General features: G+C 35.9%; 1 long non-coding RNA gene across 1 annotated transcript in view; it reads left to right on the top strand.

The window, feature by feature from the left end:
* Positions 1–7,814, top strand: part of LOC146545099 (uncharacterized) — a 49,532-nt gene extending 41,718 nt beyond the window's left edge. Inside the window, exons 2-3 of the long non-coding RNA XR_014881776.1 lie at positions 5,951–6,014; positions 7,690–7,814. This is a non-coding gene — a long non-coding RNA (uncharacterized LOC146545099). The remainder of the gene's footprint in view (positions 1–5,950; positions 6,015–7,689) is intronic.
* The last annotated feature ends 8,420 nt before the right edge of the window (positions 7,815–16,234 follow it).

Raw genomic sequence — 16,234 nt, forward strand, 5'->3', positions numbered from 1 at the left:
AGCTGTGTATTCGGCTGATCATGGATGAAACGGATACTGTACACCCAAACCGCGTGTAATATTTCTGCTAGGAAATATAACAGAAGTTTTCTCTGTGGGAATAATTTTCTGGCCTTTCTACTCATATAATAATTTGTAGCTGGGCACTGTAAAATCAATGGTCTTGATTTTGAAATAAATTATTTTTTAAAATATCAATGTTGAATATGCTGTACATATGGTGTACTGGTGCCAGTTGAGATTTTTCCTGGAAATTAAGATATTTTTATTACATTTCGTGTTACACCAAGAACTTTCTTAGCTTTCTACAATCAAATAAATAGACTTGAACTATTGAAAATTTCATTTTCATTTTCTTTCCTTATTGAACTATCAGGCTATATATTTTGATTTTTGCTGTGTAGTTCAATTCCCTGGAGGCAGCAGAATATTTTTGTTGTGTTAGGCCACTAAATAGGCATTCATTCAAGGAAAGTTCACTTTGTTATTTGCATTCCTTCAGGTGGTAAAAACAGAAAGGGTTTTCTTAGGAATCAAAGCATATTCTTCTGCCTGGACTGCCTGTCTTAAGATCTTATCATTTAAAATCTTGAAATATGCAAAAAGACTGTTTTAACTGCAGTGTGGAAGATCAAATTCTAAGTATACCTGAAAGAGAAACAAATGTTCCTTACACCTTCCCATGTTCATAGAATAGGATCATAGAATCACAGAATGGCTTGGGTTGGAAGGGACTTCATTGATCATCAAGATCCAATCCCCCGCTGGAGGCAGGGCCACCAACTTCCATATCTAATGTTTTTCCCCCTGACTTAAGAACTGTCTTGTTAATGATTCCATCAGAGTTTTGTCCTCAGCCCTTGCTGTCCACCAAATTTTGTTGCACCAACAGAGCTGCAATTTCTCTCTCTCTGTTCAGGTTATGCTTTGAAGAATGCTGCATACCATAATGTCCATATCATGGGCCCCAGCATTCACTAATGTTTTGTAACTTTGCTGTTAAATCTACTACAGTTACTTAACACTTGCCACCATTTTCTCCAGATGTAATCTTCATCACTTACTAAATCATGATAATTTTTATCTTACCTGTGCAATGGACCTTGTTCAAACTCTTTTCCAGTAATTTTGAGCTATCGGGAATACACATTGCCTTTCAGGAAACCACCTAAATAACACTGCAAGGAAATTCCCTGTAGGGCATTGCCTTTTCTCAGCGAATACTAAGAGTAATGGATTCTAGTTGTCAGGTTGAGGTATACATTTGTATTAAGGTATTTTGTTCTCAGAAAACTTATGAAGTCATCAACAGTATTTTCAAAAAGTCTTAGCAGACATACATAGGTCTGGCAACACTCAGATTTGCATAAATTCTTAAAGCCTAGATCCTTTCTCTGGATCTAGAAATACATGAAAACTTCATCTGTGCACTTGTCTAAAGATGATCTGCAGCTAAATATTGTGAAATAATAGAAAATAATTGTGGTCAGAACAGCCTTAGGATGCGAAAAATCATAAAGCCACGACATGCCAAAAAGTCATATAGAGATGCCAGAGAAGTTAATTATAAACTGGTCCCTTGATAAAAATAGTGAACAGAAAATGCACACACAAACATAATCGTGTAACTGGCCTCTAAGCTGCAATGCATAAGATCCTGAATGTCACCTTATTCCATATGTTGAGTCATTCTCAAATTCAGAACCTCTGCAGGGTTAAGTGTTCCAGTTCAAAAGGCAACAAAGGGCCCTTTGTTCCAACATTACAGTGCTGTCTGGATGCAGAATCTTGTGTATTATGTTTCTGTCTCCCACATTATGGAAAACTGTCCTATTATTTTTTAATTATTATTTCTGACATTAGTCTCCTCCCACTACAAAAAATGACCTCAGTTTTACAGAGAACTAAGCGCATAAACAAGCACACTATATGTGCCCTTGGCCACCAACTAATGGCATAGTTGTATAATGGCATAGTTGCATAAACAGGGCAGATGGAGTAGGTCAGTTTGAGAAAAAGAAAATATCTAAAGACTATGATCTTGTTTATGAATAGATTGATTCATGTAAATTCACTAAAAGCTGAGAATTGCTTAATGATTCTGTTATGCAAACAAATCTGCTATACACATTGTCTGCAAGCTATTAGTTTAAGCACTGAAACTTCAACCTACATGCCTTCCTATGGAAAGCACGTGGCATAGCTTTGTTCCCTGGTTGGTTGATTTAGGATGTAGAAAGCGCTTTTGCTAGGATGTCACAAAAAGTGAAACCTTTATAAAAGCAAATCACTGCAACAAGCTGTACACATTCATTAAAATGCATACAAATTGCAGACTTACTGCTTTAAGAGTTTATTCCAAATATAAATAAAATTCTGTTTTTTAAGACATTAATGTTTCAGATTTCTTTTAATGAGGATTCTATGTATGTATTTGCAGTCAGTCCAGTTACTAACCTGCCTCACCAGACATATTTAGCCATATCTCAGAGTTCCCAATGCTAACTTTTGGCCTTGTTTTTGTTTTTTTTTTTTTTTTTTTGGTTGGTTGGTTGGTTTTCTGTTTTTTGTTTTTGTTTTTGTTTTTGTTTGGTTATTATTGTTGTTGTTGTTTAGGTCTAGTTAATTTTCCATATTTTTACTGATTGCAAAAGCTAGCAACCAGATTCATAACTGTATCAATACAAAACTTTGCCTATTAGTCCAAGAAAACATGAGCATTAAGAGCCAAAAGTCTAGGACAGATGATGAGAGTCAAAACGTAAACCTAGGTGGGGAGGAGATACCGAGCACAGATAATATAAATATTGTCCGTTTCTACATGAAATTCTCATAACTCTGCTTTAGCAAGTGCTAGTCATTTGCTGCTTAAATCAGGGCCAAAATAGCAGTGTCAAGCCATTGTTTTTTTTCTTTAAATGATGTGCTGATTTAGGTGTTCAGAAGTACTTATATGCATATAGCCATCAAACCGGCAGAATAACTCTGTTGGCTCATTGAAAATGTAATGAAAACCCAATGAAAGAGCAACACAGAGTAAATTATTCCAGTACCTATTGCTGTCCCTTACAGATAAACTCTGCTGTCTCAATCTAAGTACTGAAACTTATATTTTATAGTACTTGTGTTTCATTTTGTATAAGAAAAGAGAGCAGAACAGAAAGATTTTCAAAGAGGGGATGACTGGTCAGATGATAAAGGCTGTAGATCATTAGCAATGCTAAGAAGTCTCAAACAGTCCTTAGAGGAGCAGCAGTTTCATAATAGAGTCTGAATGTGTCTCAAATATCATGCTGGTGTTTGTCACCAATAAATTTCCCACACTGTGGGAGTTTTTAAAAATGACTTGTTTGGCTTATTGGCCTTCTCAATCCGTGTATGAATATCAAAGAGACAGATTCACTACATTTTTTCATATTCTTAATGTTCTGAAGCATCAGAGTTCAAATATTGCTGTTCACAGGTTGGTAAGAATACAAAAGGGAGAAGTAGGACTGGAGGCACGTTCAATACAGAACTTACAAGAAACGTCATTGTAGTCCAGCACATTACAGTGAATGACAGAAAAAATAAAGCATTCAGAAGCAAGTGCTTTATTCTAGAAAGTAAGACATTTAAAAGGATCAAGTATGATTTTATAACTGCAAATTTATTGAGTGGGATTTTCATTTGGTAATTTTTAAGAAGTAGAGAGACCTACCAGAAAGAATATCTAAAGCTGTTTTCTTTACCATGTTTAATCTTGGGCTGCTGAGAGATTTTGGTGTTGGTAAGCAATTTTTCAAATATTTTTCTTTTTTTTTTAATGAAAAATACTCTAGTTATGATGACCTGCCCTCTGGAATAATACCATAGCATGTGTGCATGAGGAGTCTTGAGCCAATAGTCTTGCAACTGGGCAGAGCAGTCTACTGAGACACATGTTGTCAGTCATCTGAATATTAATGATATCAGAGCACTCTTTAAACCAGTTGTTGGCTGGAAGGCTTTTGGGCAGCCCATTGGGACTTTCTGTTCCTGTGTTATTCAGAAACAGCCTGAAACCTGTTCTTTGGGCTTCTTGTGAAAAATGCCTACATGTGGAACAGACAAGATTTGATCAATAGTGGATGTAAAAAGTATTTCTTGAAACAGCTGAACAGGGTCTCAATATTCTGACCTGATTGTTTAATAAGTTTGCATCAAAATGTTCTTTCATTGAAAATGTCTTGTATATCTTTTTTTTCTCTATGATCTGTTTTCTGATACCATTACTTTTTTTTTATAAACTAATTGAAAATTTTAAAAAATTTAAATAGATGAACTTGCTATTTTGCTTTATTTCCCACTCTTTTCTTTTTTTCTCTCTCTTCCCAACTTTTTTTCAGTTTAAAAGACAGATGGGAAAGACAGTTATAAAAGCTAAAATCTGAAAGACAGGTACCAGCTGGATTAAAAACTTCAAAAATTTTGTAGTGATAAGAATGGGAGGAAAAGATGTTCCAGACAGCAGAATAAAGAAATTTCCAGAAGTGTTTACCCTATAAATTATTTATATTTGAAGTAATTTTTTCAGGATAACAGTATCTGACTGGAGGAGCCATGAAGTTTTGGAATAGCAATGGCAGGGATATACAGAAAATAAATTCTTGGTGAGGTAGCTGTCTTCAGTGCATCCAGTTCTCTGTAAGTCTACTGTAGAAAAATAAGAATGTTCACTAGGGGACATCAGGTGGATTTATTTATACTGCTTAAGGCAAGCTTGTTGCTACTTGGCTGTTAAGTATTGCCAGGGTCCTGTGAACTTGCAAATGAGAGTAGGAAATATACTCTGAAAAGCTTGCAGGACAGAGAGATAATGTCAGGGAAAGATGAACTAGTCTCAGACAGCTCAGAAGATGAAAGAAAGATAACAACATGTAGATGGCTCTTCTGGATACTTATAAACAAATAAAGAACAAAGAAAAACATAAATCTATTACAAACAGGAACACAAGTTTCATTATCCACTTCTAGAACTGAGTATCTCAAAGACATTCATGTATGACCAGTTTAGTACAGTGAGAACAGTCTGCTGTATGGCATTGTTATTTTGCTAGTGATGCCAGTACCATTTTTCTTCATTTGATGTATTGGAGGTTAATACTAGGTGAGATTATTCAACCTATTTAACCGTGAGTTGTGAAGTTGGTTGACCTTTGACTGCAAAGTGCTGACAGGGTCCTGTGAACCCTGGAAATGATAGCATGATGTTATTTTACTGGCAAGGTGCAAACAGATAAAGAACAAAGTAGCACATAAATCAGCAGGGTCAAATCAGTGAATTCCCACTCCAAAATATTTGCAGAGGGAGAAGAAAAGGGATGAGCCATTATTGTAGGGCATATTCAGAATCTACACCAGTCACAAATTTGAGATAATAATTTTTTAAAAACTCTTATTGCTTCTGGAACCAAACAGACTGTCAGTACTCCAGAAAACAGAAATGTGTAAATATGACATCAGAATTCATGTTTTACAAGGGTAAATGCATCTACTCTTGCCACTTCTGCATGACATTTTGAAGTTTCCTTTCAGGTACCAGAAATTTTCTATGGTCAGGGCCACGTTTCCATTGATTTTTTTTTATACAAAATATAATGTATGGGAGAACTCACAATGAATAGTAGAAAAAAATAGGAGATTTCTTTACTGATTTTTTTTTTTAATTTAAATTTGATTGGGTTCTCTATAATAGTAACAAGGATTTAGAAAGCCTGAATGACTGTGTAATGCTTGAGTTGCTACCAAAAAGTTGTATGCAGAATAAACGTTTAAGGAAGAATCTGTTCCAGTTTCAGGTGCTCAGCCACCTTGTGGTTTCATAAAGTTAAACAAATAGTATGCTATGAAATAACTGCTTCTTGATTCTCCATCCTAGAGACAGAAACAATTACATAGAAAATGAGTTATTTTCTCCTTTATTTCACAGATGATGAAATCGACTGTGGGAGAGCTTCAGTGGACTGATATGAATCACAAAGTATAACATAAAGGTACCAAGAAAAATATGCAGGTCACTCCTAGTAATGCCTCCTATTAATTTCCGTGCAAACTACAACAGATACACAATAACACTATTTGATAGAGCAAATTCTCAGCTACAAAACATTATTTTTCAACACAGACACCGCCATTAACTGACTCACATGGATGAATTGATGGAGACAGTCTACACTGCATGGTGTGACAGCTGTGCATGGCTGTCTGGAACACAGCGTGTCTTTCATGTCACTATCACCACTGCTGGAATGCACCACCACTGCCTCACTGCACTCACATTCACTGTTTGATATCCATAAATGTTCAGCAAGCATCAACGAATGTTAATGGGTGCCATTTTTACTGCATGGAAGAATTCAATGACACACCTTTGCATCATACGCACTTCTATTTCAGACGCCATTTTGTCAGACTGCCCCTCTGCTGCCATCTGTCACATGGCATCAAAATGTAATGGGATAATAGTGGGAATGTTCTACTGCCATACCACTAACATCTACATCTGGCAATGTGGCCCAACATCATAAAATAGGAGGCATTACTTTTGAAGCAAAGGAAACTGTTCTTGCCTATGTTCTGACTTTCTGGTTACCCACTTGTCTGATCTCCAGCAAAGAAGTACAAAAATGTTTGAGCAAGTCAGGGTCTCTGTTTACAAAGGTAACTGTTCTTGCCTGAAACTCTGCTGATTTAGACACGGTCTCGAATAAACACTTCTTGCTTAGGATTTGTAAATGCAGATATTTGGTTTATTGGTTCTAAGAATTCCATATATAAAACATATGCATATGGGAAGTGAATATTTTTATTGGGAGAACAAATACAAAGATGATGCACACATTTTCAAATCATGCAGTTGTAAAGCCACTCCACTTTGTCTTGGAAGCTGACAGACATTTACAGACATAATAAATAAATATCTATTTATTTATTATCGTTTAAAATATTTTCTTCAACTATGCTGTATGTTACAAATGTCATCTTCTTTCAGGAATAACTAATTTAGTCACCAAATTTTGAAAGTATAGAAGCCAACTCCATAGCTTCAGGAACTGTATGTAACTGTAATGCAAGTAATAAATTTTTGAATATATATAACATTTCTCAAGACATTTCTGTGATATTTTTATTAGTAGTTTCGGAGTAGTTGGGTAAATGTATGTGGCATGCAGACATTTTTTCCATGTGTGGTTTTGCTATTGGGTGTGGTTTTATTCCACAGGTTTAGACAAGAAACCAAAGAGAATTTGAGTGGTCCACTGATCAAAATACTCACTTCCAAGAAGTCCCATACACATAACAGTTGTGCATAAGAGAGAGTATATATAAATCAGACAGTCACTTTCTGGTATTTCATTCTGCGCATGAAGATTAATACTAGCAGAAAAGAAAAGCTACATACAGGACATGCAAGATACAGAGTTAATACCAAGATTCTGATTATTTTTCTGTCTTTCAGCATTACAACTTTTCTGCACCTGTTGAACTATGGTGTGCTATATTTCCCACCACCTGTCAACAACTACTGAATATACCACCCAAGTGTTTATTTATCGTTTTCAGTATTTCTGCTGCTGTTAGAGATAGGAGAAGAAAAGATTGTTAATACATATGGAAATAAAAACAGACTTTTTCTTAATTGAACTTCATTGTTTCTTTCTTCCACAGAGAAATCAGCCTGCTTCTGGCCAAGGTTGTGAACATGGACATGACATTCGAATTTGAAGTATCAGTGAAACTTACTAATATAGAAATGTTCACATATGATAAATAAAATTTCATTATAGTTTTCATCTTCAGATTTGAAGTAACTTTCTCAATTAGGATCCTTCCTATCCATTTATTTTTTGAAGAGAAATTTTACATGACAGGGAGTTAATTATACATACAATTTGTTAATTAATTTCTATTTCAGCACACAGTAGGCCTGTCATGTATGGGCTAGAAGCTAGTTACTAGCTCCATACTGAAAGAGAGAAGAAACAACATGTGGGCAAAGATGCGTGACAGGATGCACAAGCTCATACATCAAATTCACAGATTATGGCACACACCCTAAAAGCAAACAGAGAAGTGTCCAGTAAAGATCAAGGCTAAGATTGGCTTTGAATATTCCTCTCTGATTGAGAGATTTGAAAATCCTCTCTGGGACCAAACACCTCTCAGTGTTTTTTGTGTGCTGGTATAGTCCTTTGTCTTACTTTTGCCATTGGTACCAAAGGCAAGCTCAGCCTTTGCACAGCTCAGACCAGGGATCAATGTTCATGTTTTTGGCCATATGGATCTCATTTCTATGTGAACATGCATATATCATTGCCATCCTTGCTGGCTAAGCATACTCCTCCATATGAGTTGTGACTCCACTGCAACAATCTGAGCACAGGGAACAACATCTACCTGTTTTATTTTCCTTGCGCTCTCATAACTTCACTCATCTTCCTCTGATCATTTTCATGAAGAATTCTGTTAATTATTCACTATTCAGAAAGGAAATTTGTCACTGAATCTGATCAGTTGCCTGTAGGGTTTCAGGGGGTGTCTAAACACTTCAGATTTGGCAGTAAAGGGAGAAATCCTGTCTTTCTGGTCAACATCAGTGCTCCCAGCCAGCAGCTGACTCCGTACTTCCACTTCCAGGCTGCTACCATGCATCACCAACCTCAACTTCAAAAACACTTTGATAGTTCAAGTACTGACTCCATATTTTATTAAAACCGTTACATTCCTTAGTATTTCTACCATTTAAAACACTACACTTTTTTCAGAAACACCTTCCTGAAAAAAAGATTTTGTTTTAGCATTTACCCATGGAATGGAGATTTCTATCATTAATGAAAAAAGATTTCCACTTTTCCGTTAACAAGTATGAATTCTATTGGGAGATCTGGCAATGGCTAAAAAATAATTAAGTGTTGCATCTAAGTGCTCAAATGTGATATTGTTTGGAGCTAGGAAGTTATATAGCTTATGAAAGGGAAAAAAGGATATGTGATTGTAACAATTCCAGTTTGCATATACATGTGATTTGGATTATTTCATCCCTTACCTGTGTTAAAAAAAGCAGGTAAAAAAATTCTTGGAAGTACATGCACTGATCTTGAAAGCTTAGACACCCTGTGGCTTGTAAAAGAAATTATCCTGATTCAATCTAATTTTTTTTTTACTGTGTGAGGAGTTTGTGGAGTATCTAATGCAAAACTCTATGTGCTGTCAGAGAAAGATGTAAGGGACACCTTTTTAAATGTGTTTCAAAAAGGCTTTGTCACTGATTGGCTTATAATATTTATTAGTCATGTGAAATTCAGATGATCTGTTCTGCTTCATTTGAGTTGTGAACCATTTAGTTAAAAACAAGCAGACACATTTCTGGATAAAACAAAAAACCAACCAACCAGCCAACAAACAAACAAACAAAAAACTCTAAACAGATTTTACCAGGACACTTTATAGGTAAGAATGGATACTAGTCTGTGGCTGATATGTTATTAATGCCTTCACTCTATGGCAAGTATGACTTAGGCAAATCACCTGTAGAGTAATAATTTATTCTTAATATATAGCACTGAAAAAAAGTCAGCTGCTTGGATTGGTCTTCAGTAACAAAATAAAAAAATAATAAGTTTCAAGTTTAAAGTAGTTTCAAATTTTAATTTAATATTTTCACTATGATTGAAATGTGCTCTATGGCAATAATGTTAATGGACTTTTCTGGAGAGTGTATATCATTGTGCTTAGTCAGTGAGTGTGTGCACACAGCCACAGTGACATGGAACTTCTTCAGAAAGGAGAAGGGATAAGCAAGTTAATTTTGTAAAGTTATATATAATTATATACATAGTTATGCAGGGAATTGTGACTACTTCACCTGGCACACAGATATCAAAACAATTGATTAAGAAATAGCAGTATGCTTTTTTGATTCCACTTCATTGAGTAAGTCTCTAGGAAAGTACTAGGGGAAGATGGACAGGACTTTTCTACTTTTAGGTTCCTTTAATTCTAGTCCTACCTGATTGCATAGATCATCCCTATGATTCATTTACATAGATCTTTCCCTTCAGGTATGTAAATAAATGTAAACTATGTCTACAGGATTATCAAGACATTTGAGATTTACTTTTCCATTAAACAGAGGCTTATAGTGACCCAGTGTGTTTTTCAGCCCAGTGCTCCCATAATTGTGATTTCATTCACTGCCGAGGATCAACATCTGGAAAACTTTTAATTTCTTTAATTTAGCACTGTGAAAAAATGTAGGATTCAATACAGCTTGTGTTGTGAATCAGCTAGCCAAAAAACTTGTAGTTTTCTGCTTCTTCAAGCAGAATCCCATACATAGATACTGTTTTAATCAGCTTTTTATAGAATAATAGAATTATTAAGGTTGGAAAAGACCTCTAAGGTCATCAAGTCCAACCATCCACCTACCTCCAGTGTTGATCGTTAAACCATGTCCCTCAGAACCTCTTCTGTCCTTTCCTTAAACGCCTCCAGGTACAGTCACTCTTCCAGTTCCCTGGGTATCCCATTCCAGTGCCTGATGACTCTTTCTGAGATGACAAGGAAAAATAAATTCCATGAATATATGAAACCCTAGACTAAAAAGATAAATGTAGAAGTAATTTAGAAATTTAAAAGCAGTAGAAACATTACAAAACATTGCAGTTTTTGATGATTTGTTATGCCAAGATCCATTTCAGACAGAACTGTGTCTACAGGTACATCAGCATGAGCTATTTAATTCTACAATGTCTACAATGAGAAAGTACTCCTGGAAAGGGTTGATTACAGCTCTCCCCACAGCTCAATGCTCTCATCCCCAATGCACACTCACGTTGCACATTCAATGTGAGTATAAAGAAGCTGGTTTTCTGATGGGCTCTGAAAGTTATCAGAACTTCCCTGGTGTTTATTTTATTCTGTCATTATATATTTACTTGTATACAATACTTTACTGACTTGCTAGAGAGAGACAATGCCTCACATTGGGGAGGTCAACAAAAACAAGCTTGACAAAGAAACCACTGAGGAATCTCATTACAGAAAAACCATTGCTGGCAGTTTCAATGATGGTGGTAGAGTCACAGGGGTGACAGATTTAGACAACAAGGTCACGCTTTCATCAGCAAACTCTGATCAAGTGTCTGAAGGCCCCAGATAACCTCCTTGACATCTGAGCTACAGGAACAATATGTAAATTAAACTTTTATCATGTAGTTAAATAAGAATAAGCAGTAGGTAAAACAACTTTTATATGTTAGTGAACAGAACCCATCAAAAACTTTCCTAAAGTATCTTTGTCTGCATTTAACAGAAATCTTGTAATCTTTCCTTCCACATGTATAAAAATTTCCGGCTTAATTTACAGTTACACCAAACTTTCCCCAGTACTGTCCCTTAGTGACAGTGACAATGAGATTTGCCCCTCTGATGTTTGTTTCTGGAAAAAAAAATCTACATATTATATTTGCACTCCCAAATTTATTTCTGAAATTCTTCATTGAACATCTATTCAGTATACAGCTCAGGTTGGACCTACCTTCAATCCTCTCTATTGCCTGACTTCCTCACTTCTCTTTGGGTACCTATGGTAGCTTATTTGGGTCACAGCCAAAGCCTACAGAATGATTCCACAAAAAAAAGACAATTATGGGCTTCTTCCTAAAATATATTTATTGCAAAAAGTGCTTCAAGTTCTAACCTTAAACTTGCATTATTTCACACAGAATAAATACAGAAGAAAATATTTCTCAGTGACTTTATTGGGCAAATCCTTTATGGCTCATTCTCGATTAAGTTTCTAAGACATTTTGCTAAGACATGGCAGGTGTAGGAGCTGTTGAAAAAGGTAGCTACGCACAATATCTTCTGTATTTCACATCGTTGCATATAACTGATACTAATGTTTATGGTCTGCTAGCAGTACTACTTTTTCTGAGTCATAAAATTGTTTTTCTCTTTAGTGAGGGAAAAAAAGCTTCATTCAGTCAGCTGTGCCACCACACATGAAGTACCGTGGTGAAAGGTTGAAGTTTATTATACGTGGAGTGCCTTCAGAGGCACACAATTTGTCCCTTTGGTTCATTTTGACAGCGTTCTCATGATAGCAATCCACAGTTTGTTTTACATGCTATACATCTTTATTCCTCTCAGATCGTGCACTCTGAATGTTCTCTCCCTTCTGTTATCAGGCAAAAGATATTTGCCCTACTCCAGCCCTTTGGCCTAATGAAGACCCCTTCTTTCCTGCAAGAAGTTTAAGAACTGAATTCATACAAGGAATTTTAAGAACATCTCTCAAAAAGATGAAACCCACTCAGGGTACATTATAGGAAATAATTAATCATTCCACCTCTTGTATACAATCAATAACACTAAAAGACTGTCTTGTCATCTTATCAGGCTACATAGGTTTTAGCAGTTCCTTTATTAAGCCTGAAAAAGAAAGCAAGGAGAGAGGGATTCTTTGAACATCCAAACACAGTGTCACACTGAGTGTGATCCTGACACTGCCCAGGGAACCTGCTATCCTTTGTTTACAGATGGATCTGTGATAACCCGACAGCTCAAATGGAAGGTCACCCTGGAGGACAAGCAGGGGGTTCTTTTCCATCATCCCTGAATCCTGGAAGTGGAGGTTTTGACCACCCTCAGTATCCGGGCTCTATCCTAAATTCTACTTTTCCTGCTGACAGAAGTGTGCGGAATGTGATCAGTAGATATTTTGGCTATTTGTCTTCGATTACAAGTGGGAAGGAGAGGAAAAGATGAATGAAACCACCTAGAGGGAATTCTATTTCTATAGAGAAAAGAATGTATCCAACGCAATTAGGTGCTTTTCTGTCTGTGGGGCTAGCTACTGTGCTAGACTGGTTTTTAAAATACATATGTATTTGCACTAGAAGGTATAAGCAACTTTTAATAGCACTTGTGATGCCAGAACTTTGTTAATAAAGGATAATTTGAGCATAAATTTGTGAAAGCTACATCACTGTGTATAAGTGGTCCAAAATAAGAAACATTGAAGTCCTAATTCAAATTGAAACTCTTATAATAACATTTCAGATTTATCATTAAAAATAAAAGCAAAAGTGAGATTCATCTTGCTTAACTTTTGGCATGTAAAGCAAAGCATGAATTGTTGAAATGTTGTCTCTGATGGCATTGGGGAGACAGTAACTTATGAATGGTAATTTAGGCCTTGAGTTGTAGACTGCTATCTTAGGATTGGATGCATCTTCTTCCACCAGAGTTATGTCTCTCTCTACTGAAAACTTCCAAATAACCTCTAAAATAAAGAGTCTATTTTTCAGATGTCAGTTATAAATGAGAATATGTTTATGCTTAGTATCTCAGCAAGAGTATAGTATCCAGCAAGTCCAAGGAGAGTACAGGAGTGCCTGTAGGGAGAGGGAAGAATAATACAGAGCTCCTCAATTCCCTTACTTAGCTATCCAGCTCAGTAAGAGTTATAAAAAATACTCTAGCAAATGTAGTGTTTGAAAATCATGCTTTAATTCCAAGAAGTTCATTTTAAAGATGATGGAAGAAAAAGAAACAAAAAGATGTTTGTTTAAAATGTCAGCCATTTTTCAATCTGTTTTATTTATTGCTTATTTTTCTCAGTATTTCAACTGACACTTTATGTTAAGGCACAATAGTTTTTACTATAAACCTAATAAATAAAAACAAATAACACAGTGAGGACACGTGCATGAGTTCAAGACAACCAAGGGGTAAACAGATGGTTGTCAGAACTACTTGTTATCCTGGTCAACACCACTGCACTGCTATTTGGCTTCTACAGCCTATCTTTGGAGCCAGGTTCTTCTACCAGCAATTGCATGTGCAATTCGTTGCATGGTGAGTTACTAATGATGGATCAAAGCCATCGCACAAAACAACAACAAAGGTATTCTTATCCATCATCTTAGTAACATCCCATTCAAATCCAGCAGCCATCATACATCCCACCAAGGTGTATGTGACACAGGCATTTCTTTGAAAGCAAGTTGTTCAAACAGTTGCTGTCCGTTCATCATATCTCTACATCTTCATAAAACTTGAGTTGATTTTGAATTCATTTTAATCTGGGAAAGCTAATGGCAAATTATTCAGAGTAAGATTAAGCCATTTCTTTTACAAGTTCTTCAAAATCATAACTGAGGTTTAGATTTGGCTAGGGTTCTTACATACTTGAAGGCAGTTCAGCATAAAAACATATTACAGAATAAAAACAGAAGCAGGCAGCTATAACAGAGAGCCAGACACACAAAACATAATTGGGTAGAGTATGTAAAAGTAATTTTTTCTGATCATTGCTTGCATTTTTCTGAACTCTGTCTGATAAACATTTAATGCCTGAAGTTTCTGCTTACTAAGCCTAATTGTAAGATTATTGGGAGAAATCTCAGGAACCTACAATAAGTTCTTTAGGCACTAGATTTGATACTCTTTCCTCCAATAAAATGTCATTGGTTTAACCTGCCTTTCTTCTATTTAATCACTTTCAGAAGCTCATTAGACCAAAAGGAAATAAGCCTTAAAACTCAAACCACATGCCACAGAGAATACAACAACAACAACAAAATCACAGAGACTGGATTCTCACAACACTGGATGGTATCTCACTAACATAAGAGTTAAAAAGTGCCAGAAATATCCTTTACAAATGGGAAAATGTATATGACTTCAAGGCTGTGGCTCCTATTAACCCATACATAATGAATTTTCAAGGATACTGCACAAGCGAATTCTTCCCTTACAAGGACTTCCACACCATTTCCTTCATAATCAGACTTTTATACTTGTAATCTTGAAATGAAATATAAATATTAGAATGACTGCAATAAACAAAACCAGACATCATTCATCCTACCTATGTAAATAGGTAGTATATAGACATAAAACTGATTTTAAAGTGTGACACATATAAGTAAAACTGGCTATATTAGGAGGGGCATGCAGGATCCATCAATTGAACTTTCCTTGTTGCAACCCATACAGAGAACTCATGAGAGAACACTGATATATATGGGCACAAGCACACATATGCAGCAGAAAACTCAGAGGAACATTTAAATGAGTGACCAGATTTGAACTTATGTCTAAACCACTTAGTTTTACAGAGGTCTTCACTGTTTTGCAGTTGCCTTGATCTTTTTTTTCTCTGGTTTTCCTTCATTTTTCTTATCTGTTGCTTATGGAACTCTCACAACTGTAAAGTACCTTGGAGTTACTCAATTATTAGAAAAAAAAAAAAGATCATCAGTACTTACCTGACCTGCAGAGAATGGGGATATTCAGCCACCTCCTATATGGCTCCATGTTCTACTTCCTTACAACCTGCGGAGGCACAACAATAGCAAAAAACAGTAGAATTGCCTAATTTCCAGATCGTCATCTTACCTTTGCTCTTCTGCTCCATGTACCACTTTTCCTTTCAAATTTTATATTTGCTTAATTTCTGGAAGAGATGGAATTAGATTTCCCTTAACTATTAGACAAGATCTGTTTGGATGTGCCTAAGCTATAAAGTCATTTCTCAGCGATCATAAGACCTGGCAAATCTGAGTCCAAAGTGATGTCTAAGATGTGACACATTAATCCTATCAGTTGGTAGGTTTTTAAAATGTAGACACTATGATGTGTTAGCATTTTTATCTAAACTACCAGTTAGAAAGGATTTAACCCTAATAATGTCATGCTTAAACTACCAGGGACATAGGAGAATCACACTGAATTTTGATATATTGATTTTAACATTAAGGCCTACATTAGTGCTCTTCTTAACTCTTCTTAATGGCAATTAAAATAATGTTATTTGCTCTGAGTAGTTAGGATAAAAGAACCTGAGGTCTGTTAGTTGTTGCAGTTATGAAAGAAAATCCACCCCCAACAAATCACATCCTTATTCACTCTTTCCCTCGTCTTTCAGTTATTACTCTTCCCCAAGTGTTCCCTGCCAGATTTGCTGAGCATCTACTCACTGCGTCTGACTTTATGCCCTTTCTCTGCATTGCCTTCTTTTGTTTTTCTGTCAGACTCACAGCTCTGTTCTCAACAAAGTCATCTTGCAAAGCTTGTTCACTCACAGTGTGCTTACTGGATGATGACTGCTGTCTGCATTTTATGTCAAAAGTGATACCGTTTCATGAGACACTTTCAGCAGATTTCAGTAGGAAAGATTGACTGCACTGTGTAACACTTCTCT

Source organism: Meleagris gallopavo, chromosome 2 (genome assembly GCF_905368555.1).
Source record: "Meleagris gallopavo chromosome 2, MGAL_WU_HG_1.1, whole genome shotgun sequence".
Taxonomy (NCBI): Eukaryota; Metazoa; Chordata; class Aves; order Galliformes; family Phasianidae; genus Meleagris; species Meleagris gallopavo.